This window comes from Belonocnema kinseyi, chromosome 4 (genome assembly GCF_010883055.1).
Source record: "Belonocnema kinseyi isolate 2016_QV_RU_SX_M_011 chromosome 4, B_treatae_v1, whole genome shotgun sequence".
In the NCBI taxonomy this organism is placed as follows: Eukaryota; Metazoa; Arthropoda; class Insecta; order Hymenoptera; family Cynipidae; genus Belonocnema; species Belonocnema kinseyi.
In genome coordinates, this window is record NC_046660.1 from 87,336,577 (window position 1) to 87,346,271 (window position 9,695).

The 9,695-nt window shown below is 38.5% G+C and overlaps 1 protein-coding gene across 1 annotated transcript in view; it reads left to right on the forward strand.

The window, feature by feature from the left end:
• The window catches only part of LOC117171736 (probable chitinase 2), a 149,456-nt gene that overhangs the window by 61,809 nt on the left and 77,952 nt on the right, over positions 1–9,695 (forward strand). The window lies entirely within an intron of this gene.

Consider the following 9,695-nt stretch of genomic DNA (forward strand, 5'->3'; position numbering starts at 1 on the left):
CTTGGAAAAGGGTAAAACAATCACTGGTGAATATTATGCATCATTATTAGAGCAGCTGAAAGAAGAAATTTAAAAAAAACGACCACATTTGGCGAGAAAAAACATTCTCTTTCATCACGACAATGCCCGAGTTCACACATGCTTCGTTTCAATGGCTAAAATTGAAGAACTAAAATTCAAATTGGTCGAACACCCACCGTATTCACCAGATTTAGCCCCCAGTGACTTTTTCTTATTTCCAAACTTGAAAAATGGCTCGGTGGACAGAGATTTCCAGACAACGAAGACGTCATTGCCTCTGTAAGTGCTTATTTTGAGGAACTTCCGAAAACGCACTTTTCTGAAGGATTAAAAAAACTTGAAAAGCGATTGACCAAGTGTATAGAGCTCCAAGGAGATTATGTTGAAAAATAAAAAAAATTTACCCCAAAAAAATTGTTTTTATACTTCATTCTAAGGACTTATTGAACTACCCTCGTACTCAAGACTTAAATGTAACAAGTACTTAAAATAAAAAATTGTCTCTTCAAAATGTGATATCATTTAAATCAATTTATTTTGATATGACGAGGGGTTGATCAATCCAACATTACTGATATACTCACCAAATATTCCCATACCCCGGACATTCTTGGCATTCTTGATATTCCTAATAAGCTTAAATATTCTTGATATTCTAAAATATTCTTAAATATCCCCTAATCTTCACAAATATTCTGACATATTTCTCAATTTCCCTTTGCGCTCTACAAGTTTTAAAGATTCCCAATCATTTAAAGTGATTTTAAGAAATTTCAAAGAGCTTTATGTATTATTGTGTAATTACAAAATATTTTCAAGTATTTCAAATACTTTGTATGGGTTCAAAAGTTTTAAAGTGATTTTGTAGTATTTGAATGAACTTGATATGGTTTACAAAATCGGTAAAGGAATTTAAAACATTACAAAGCATTTTAAATGATTTAAAAATGGCCAACATGGGTTTGTGGTTGGAAAGTGGAGGGTAATTTCCGGAGTAATTTTTTACGTAGAATCTGAATGCGTTTCCAGAATTGGCCCATCTCGTTAGGATTTGAAGATATTTAAGGTTATGTACCCAAAAAATGGCGTTTTTGGCTACTTTTGAGTTTATGCACAGAAGACACACTCGAAGAAAGGAACCGCGAAAAGGGAGGAGTACGTAGAAATCAAGAAGGAGTTTAGGGTGACGTGTAAGAAGAAAGAGCAGGAAAAAGAAAAAGAGCTGGAAGAGGAGTTGAGAAGTGTTAAGACAGAAGGAGACGTATGAAAGATAATTAATAGGTTTAGGAAAGGTTAGGAGGGGATAAGTGAGAAGATAGGGAGCGACAAATGGAGAAATTTTTTAAGGATTCATTTCAGGGGGCAGATACTAGAAAGAGAGATGAGGAGATTAGAAGAAACAGAGAGTTAGATGAAGAGGAGCTGAACGACGAGGAGATAGAGAAGCAGATAGGGAAGTTGAAAAAATCGAAGGCAGCAGGGATTGACGGGGTAGAGAACAAAGCGTGGCTGTTTGGCACACAAGAGGTAAGGCAGACGCCAAAGTGTACGCGTTTTTTGTAGATCTAAAGAGCGCGTTCCCGTCAGTGGGTAGGGGGAGGTTGTAGGAGGCAATGGAGGAGAGGTGAGTGAAGAGGGGCCTGATCGAGAGGGTAAGGGAGGTATATGAGGAAACCAAAGATAGTGTGAGAGGAAGGGAGGGAATCTCTGAGGGATTCTGGATGAATAGGGGGTTGAGGCAAGGGTGCCCTATTAGCCCAACGCTTTTTGCAATTTTGATCGCGGATATGGAAAATAAGATAGCGGCCGGAGTGGTGAGAGGAGTTAAGGTAGGAGGAGTCAGGATATGGTCACTCGTATATGCAAATGACATAGTGCTATTCGCAAAGAGCGAAGAGGCTTTAAAGGAGATGATGAAGAGGTTGAGACGTTACTTGGACAAGAATAGGTTAGAGTTAAATGCAGACAAGTCGAACGTTATGGTGTTCAGGAAAGAAGTTGGGAGAGATGGGAGAGAGGAGTGGAAGTGAAAGGGAAAACAGTACAGGAGGTGAAAGGGTTTGTGTACCTGGGCGTCTTGTTTTGAAGAAATGGGGGAGTGGATGGTCATATAAAAGAGAGAGTGAGAACGGCAAACGTGGCGATGAGGCAGGTGTGGGTAATGGGGAAGAGATTGTTCGCAGATGATTTTGAAAGGAGAATGAAATTGTTTGATTCGCTAGTGATGAGTGTCTTATTGCACGGAGTGAAGGTGTGGGGTTGGAAGGGAAATGCGGAGGTAAATAAGGCACAGGAGAAGTATGTAAAGTGGATACTGGGGTTGGCGAGGAATACGCCGAACTATATTATCAGGAGGGAGACAGAAAGCACGAGTTTAGGGATTATAACAGGGAGTCGAGCGTGTGAATATGAAAAGAAATTTTTGGAAGAGGGGGAAAGTAAATTGGTTAGGGAGTGTTGGTGAAAGAAGGAGAAAAGACGTAGTGGTGCAAAGATGGAGGTGGAAAGGGAAATGGAAAGGTATTTTAGAACGAATGGATTGCAGATGGATGAAGTTAGCAGAATGGACGAGGAAGGAAGGAAGGTATATGAGTTGGTTCAAAAGAATGGAATGGAGAAAGAGAAGGCAGAACGAGAGGAAAGAATAAGAGAGTCAAGGTATAACGGAAACTATGTGTGGATCATGCTAAGGGAGAGAGCACAATATTTGTGTAAGAAAGAAGAGCAAGGTATTCAGGAACTTTTAGCGAGAATGAGTTGCGGATGTATGGAGAAGTATAATAGGTTCTGGCTTTCTAGAGAGAAAGAATATGAGAATTGTGCGGGAAGGGGGATACAAAATTGGAGCATTGGTTGGAGGAATATGAAGAGGTGGAAAGGAGGGGGATAAGCATGGAGGTATTGTTGCATGAAAGGGGTGACGAAAGGGCAGTGACATGGGTGAAGGGGGTGTTGCGTAAGATAGAGAAGAAGAGAAGGAAGGAGAAAGAGGAATGGAGAAGGAAAGATTGTGAATAGGAGAGGAAGTAGATGTAAGAGAAATGTAAATATTGTAAATATTTATTATTTATTTATTATATATTATTTATTATTTATTATATTTATTTATTTATAAGTATTAGGTGTTAGCTGCGGAGACAGAGGCTGGTAATGCGAGGAATCGCGACAAAAGAGCAAAATGCGTGCGAGGCGAGGCGAGGCGCAGCGAGGAAGGTTAGGCTATAGGAGCGAGCGGATTAGTTATAAGATGTGGATGGATGGTACTTTGTAAGACGTAGTTGTAAGAAAATTATGTAAAAAATGGAACTGTAAGCAAGTCAATTTTGTAAGGCCAGCAGGCCGAAAAATAAACGTTTATCTATCTACAGAAGACACATCATTTTTTGGGATTTCAACAACCCCGAACACCTCTAAGTACAAATTTTCAAGAGAAAACTTCCAGTAGAAAATGTCTGCCTCAAAGTATTTTAAAAAAATGCTCAAGACATAATAGGACATATCTCGTAATTTCAAATTGGCGTAACTTGTTAAGAAAAATGGTAATTGAACTCTGCCAGTCTCAAATTAAAGAGAAAGAGCAGTATTATATGATACAACTAAAGAAAAAATCCCAAAATAAATATATTATTATAAGCTTGGCAAAATTTTCTATAGAATGGGTTACAAAAATTTTCAGACAGCCCTACACAGTTGTAGGTTATATTTCAGATTTTTTTCTTTATACTTCAAGCTAGGTTAGCTGAGAGGCCATTATGAGTGCCATTATGAATAGATTAGTGATTGTGTAATACAAAATAATTCTGTAATCGAACATGTGAACAAATATTAAAGTAATAAAGTAATAATACAAAAGAATGATTCTTTTCGGCGAAAAATTGGCTTTAAAACTTTTCTGATATAGACTGTATTTTAGCTAGAATTCTAGATTTAATAGAACTATTTTACGTTTTTCGTATACCCTACATTTCAATCGAGGTTACGTCATTCCGGCCTCTACATTGAACAGAACTTTGTAACACAATTTTTTGAATAGTTCAACGCAATATAAAACAAAAACGATTTATATTTTTTCCGCTTGTATCTTTGAAAAATAATTTTCAATGAATTTATAGTTTTATAGTGTGAACAATAACGAAAGTACAAAAAATCGAAATTTAAATTGACTTTAACTCCACTGTAGTATAAAGGATGCATTCTCATTAGCATTTTCTATCAGGCATGCATAGCATTAGACTATTCGATCGGTATGCTTAGATCTCCTCAATGGGAGGTGCAGCTGAGAGCTGTGCGTATGGCTGATTTACCCCAACCAAATTCTGCTTGACGCAGCCATCCTATGTTGGGAAATATCTATTAGAACATATGGCTGAAGCGGTAAAATTGTTTCAGTAATTATGGTATGGGTAAAATACGCAAACCGTATCACTGTAGCTGAGCGAGTAATACATTATGGTTGGAATAACCAGAATTATGCGTGTATCGTTGAATTATTTCTTTCAGTCTGCATGTTTTTCTTTTAAGGCTTTTTCAGAAAGTTTAATGTACTGTAATTTATAAAAAATTCTTGTGCAGTTTTGGGTTTTCCAAAAAACAGACATTTAATTTCAGTTTATTTTGCCGGATGTCCAATTTATTAAACCCAATGAAATCACCTTATTATTATTTTTTAAATAGGAATTCATTTATGGATCATCAAGCTATTTTTTACAAAAAATGTGCACTCATAAAATTTTTTTTGGATTAGGTTCCTAGATTAGGTATCTATCAATATGTTGCAAGGCATTTTTTACTCCATGTTAAATGGAGTTACCTTCCTAGTGAGTATTTTTGCATCCTGAATATCAGGAATGGCATCAATTTAAGTGTCATATTATTTTTTGTTTGTACATGAATTTCTCTCTAAATAAGCGGAATATTAAATTCTTTATGGATATCTAATATTTCTATTCCTCGGATTCGCAAAACTTATCATTCTAATCTGGTTATTCTGTAATCTTTGCAATTTAAGAATATTTATTTTTCTGGTATTACTCCAAACTGAAGCTGCATACAGCATCAAAACTTTTATGATTGCATTATACAGTATCGTTTTATTTGTTGTGATAAGTTTACTTTTTCTATGAATTAGGCAAAAAGACCTATTATCTTTTCAACTTTCTTATCAGTTTCCTCAATATTCACGTGATAATTCAATGTGAAGTAGAGGTTAAGTCCGAGATATTTATCTTTTGTTTTACGCCCTGTTAATGCCAAACCAACTTAAAAAACTGAGTGATAATAGTATAAACGAGTATTACAATGGTAATGATAAGATAGGAGAAATAATATAGTAATAAGAGAATTGAAGCTAAAGAGCGGGGAAGAAGAGTAGGGGGTGGAAGGTCTGCTACAGAGCATAAGTTAAAGGCAAGATAGGGAACGTTGGGATGGAGGGGAGAAAGGAGAATGAAGTGGTGGTGGAGGAATTAGAGAGCTGGGAAGAAAAATGAGGGGTTATGCGTAAAAAATCGAATAAATGATAAGAAGGTTTACATCGATCAAAATTTGACGAGGAACGAAAAATATATGCAGAAAATGCTAAGCGCTAGGGCTAGGAAGGTGAGGAGTGAAGAGGGAGCGGCAAAGGTGGGGTATCGGAAAATAAAAATAGATGAGAAAATGTGGGTATGGAACGAAAATAAGGTGTTGTATGAAGTGCAGGAGAATTTGTTTCGTGGGAAGTAGGGAGGGGGGTGAAAAAGCAGGAAGAATTAGTGTTAAAGATGCTCTACTGGAACGTATCAGAGGTAAAGAAGAAAAAAAAAGATTTCTGGAAGTATATTTAAAAATTTGATGTAATTGGAATCGCAGAGTAAAGAGGCAAGGAAGGACTAGTGGGGGAATCATAACAGGGGTTAGGGATGGATTCGAGTGAAAAGTTCAGGGAGAGGGAGAGGGGGAAGACGTGAAAATGAAAGCAGTAAAGATAGGAGGGGTAACGTATCAGTTTGTGACTATATAAAATAAGGATGGGATGCAAAGGGTTACAGAAATGGTAGAAGACTTACTAGGAGAGAGAGATGAGGGTATGGTAGTACTGGAGGGTTTTAATGCGAGAATCGGAGGAGCGGGGGCTATATCGGGAAGGGGAGAGCTTCGAAAGAAAAGTTAAGGATAAGATAATAAATAAAGAGGGGGAGAATCTAAGAGGCTAAATGGAGGACACAGGCTGGGCGGTGACGAATGGTATGATAACAGGGGATGAAGAGGGAGAATAAACATATGTGAGTAAGATGGGGGTATCGTTGATAAAAATGTGATCATGAATATACAAGGGTGGGAGGAGATAGAAAAATTCGCAGGGGAAGGGTTGAATCAGACCATCAGCCATTCAGTATGTGGATGAAGGTGAAGGGAGGCGGAAGGCAGGGTCGAGATGTAGGGTCATCAGGGAAAAGAGTGTCATGGCCGAGAGCGGCGATAGAGAAGTATCAGGAGCAGTTGGGCAACGTAAGCTTTAAGGGGGAATCGGTGGACAAGATATGGGAGGATCTAAAAGAGAAAGTGAAAAGGTGTGTGCAAAAGGAAGTATTTAGGGAGAAGAAGAAAGGAATGGCGAAGACGTAGTGGGATAGAGAATGTTAAATGACGAAGAGAAAGGCAAAAAAGAAGTACAGAAAGTGGACGGAAGGAACCGTGAAAAGGAAGGAGTACGTAGAGATGACGAAGGAGTTCAGGGTGATGTGTAACAAGAAAGAGCAGGAAAAGGAATAAGAGCTGCAAGAGGAGTCAAAAAGTGTAAAGACAGAAGGGAACGTGTGGAAGATGATTAATAGGTCCAAGAAAGGTAGTGTGGCGATAAGTGAGAAGATAGGGAGTGACGAATGGATGCAATTTTTTAAAGATTAATTTCAGGGATCAGATACACGAAAGACAGATGAGACAATTAGAAGAAGGAGGAAGATAGATGGACAGGAGCTGAATGACGAGGAAATAGAGAAGCAGAGAAAGAAGTTAAAAAATCTAAGGCAGCAGGGCTGGACGGTGTAGAGAACGACGCGCGGCTGTTTGGCACACACGAGGTAAGGGAGAGGCTGAAGGGGACAGTGAAAAAAGTATGGAGGGGGAACGGATTTCCCTAAACATGGAGGGAGGAATTGCTCGTGCTACTATATAAGAAAGGGGATAGGAAGAGGCAAGAAAGTTATAAAGGAATAACGCTCATGAATCTGGCGTATAAAATACACGCGATGGTGTTGGCAGATAGGCTGCGAAAGGATGTTGAGAGAAAAGGAATATTGCCGGAGATACAGGCGAGCTTTTAGGGAGGGAAGGAGTACTATTGAAAATATTTACGTCTTGCAGCAGGTGTTGTATAGAGAACTAACCAAAAAGGCTGCCAAAGTGTACGCAATTTTTGTCGATCTAAAAGGTGCGTTCCCTTCGGTGGATGGAGGGAGGTTGTGGGAAGCAATGGAAGAGAGGGGAGTGAAGAGAGTCCAATGCGAGAGAGTAAGAAAGGTATATGAGGAGACGAAAGATGGGGTGAGAGAAGTGGGGAGGAGTTAAGATAGGAGGAGTCAGGATATGGGCACTTACATATGCAGATGAGATCGTGCTGCTAGCAAAGAGCGAAGAGGCTTTAAAGTAGATGATGAAAAGGTGGAGAAGATACTTGGACAAAAATGGGTTAGGATTAAATGTAGAAAAATCGAAGGTGATGATGTTCAGAAAAGTAGGTGAGAGAGATAAGGGAGAGGACTGGAAGTGGAGGGGGAAAACGGTACAGGAGGTGAGAGAGTTTGTATACCTGGGCTTCCTGTTTCGGAGGAATGGGGGAGTGGATGGTCATATAAAAAAGAGAGAGAGAGTACGAAGGGCAAATGTGGTGATGAGGCAGATGTGGGGGCTGGACAAGAGGTTATCCGCAGATGATTTTTGAAGAAGAATGAAATTGTTTGAATCGTTAGTGATGAGTGTCTTATTTTACGGAGTGGAGGAAGAACAGGAAGAACGAGTCTAGGGAACAGGGAGTCGAGCGTGTATATATGAGGAGAAATTTATGAAAGTGGGGGGAGTAAGCTGGCTAGGGAGTGTTGGTGGGAAAAGGAGAACAGACGTAGGGGTGGAAAGATGGAAGTGAAAAGGTAAAGGCATTTTAGAACAATTGGATTGCAGATGAATGAAGTGAGAACGATGTACGAGTAGGGAAGGAAGGTATATGAGTTGGTTCAAAAGAATGGCGCGGAGAAAGAGAAGATAGAAGGAGAGGAGAGAATAAGTAAGTCAAGGTTTAACGGAAACTATGTGTGGATTATGCCAAGAAAAAGAGCGCAATATCTGTGTCAGAAAGGAGAACAAGGAAGTCAGAAACCTATAGCGAGAATAAGATGTGATTGCATGGAAGATTTCATTGGGTTCTGGCTTTTTAGAGAGAAGAGAATGTGTGAATTGTGCGGGAAAGGGGAGGCAAAAGCTGAGCACTGGTTGGAGGAGTGTGAAGAGGCGGAAAGAAGTGGGATAAGCATGGGGGTATTTTTGCATAAAAGGGGGGAGAAAAGGGCAGTAGCATGGGCAAAGGGAGTGTTGGGTAAGATGGAAAAAAAGAGAAGAAGGGAGGAAGAAGAATGGAAAAGGAAAGATTGTAAATAGGAGAAAAAGTAGATGTGTGAATATTTCAAATAGTAGACGAGTATTAGGTGCTGGCTACGGGGACATAGGCTGGCAATGCAAGACATAGCTGAATTAGTTGAATTGCGTTTTAAACTTATCTCAATGATATCTATTTTCATTGAGAGATTCGTTCGCTTTGCGTTTATTTTGTCTTCCCCAACAAATTACAAGCAACAATATAAATTGATTCCAATACTGATAGTACATTAAGATTAACGGGGACCATTTTATAACTAAACCTGATGATTACAAATTAGTAATATCAATTTTTACAATAAAAATACCCAATAAAATTCAAATCATTATTTGAAAAAAGTATCCAATTGTCGCGAATTATTTTATGCTTATATTCTTTAAAAAAATCAAAGTAAAATACCTGTAAAAATTTCACTAGCTGTTGAAACCATGCACGAAGAGGTCTTTATCATGAGATAAAGTACAAATTCGTGACTATAAAAGTTGCATGCATTACGTTTTTATTCGTTTAGATATCCACACTAAATGCAATCATGCACAACGGTGTTTCCACATGAACATGGAGTGCAAAGTCGTTACAGAATATGAACCGTGGTTTGTGGCTTGATGCAAAGTTAAACTGCAAAGTCAAAAGGTATTATTGAAATGGAAAAATAAAAATAAAGGCGTATTAAAGAGGTAACTTATAAGCAGCAGTGTTCAATCTACCTTACCTGCTGATGGTCAAGATTTACCTTCCTCCTAAATCTTTCGTTTCTTCTTTACTGATACTTTTCAACTTTACAGTTTTTATTTTTAATAAACTACAGTCCACATTTCATTTATTCTTTGACTTGTTGTATAAAATTTTCATTTAAAAACTATACCTTCTTGATTTTGAGTTCGAATTACGCGGCCGTTTATATAAGTTCCGTGATGCCTCCTAGCGATTGGCTACTCACCCATTGAAATACAGTCTGTCAAGTTAAAGCGTGGGTGGCTTTACTCGCAGTCGGTAAGGTGTATCGACATGATTTTGGTGTCAAAATATTAAGAAGAGCTCCCTC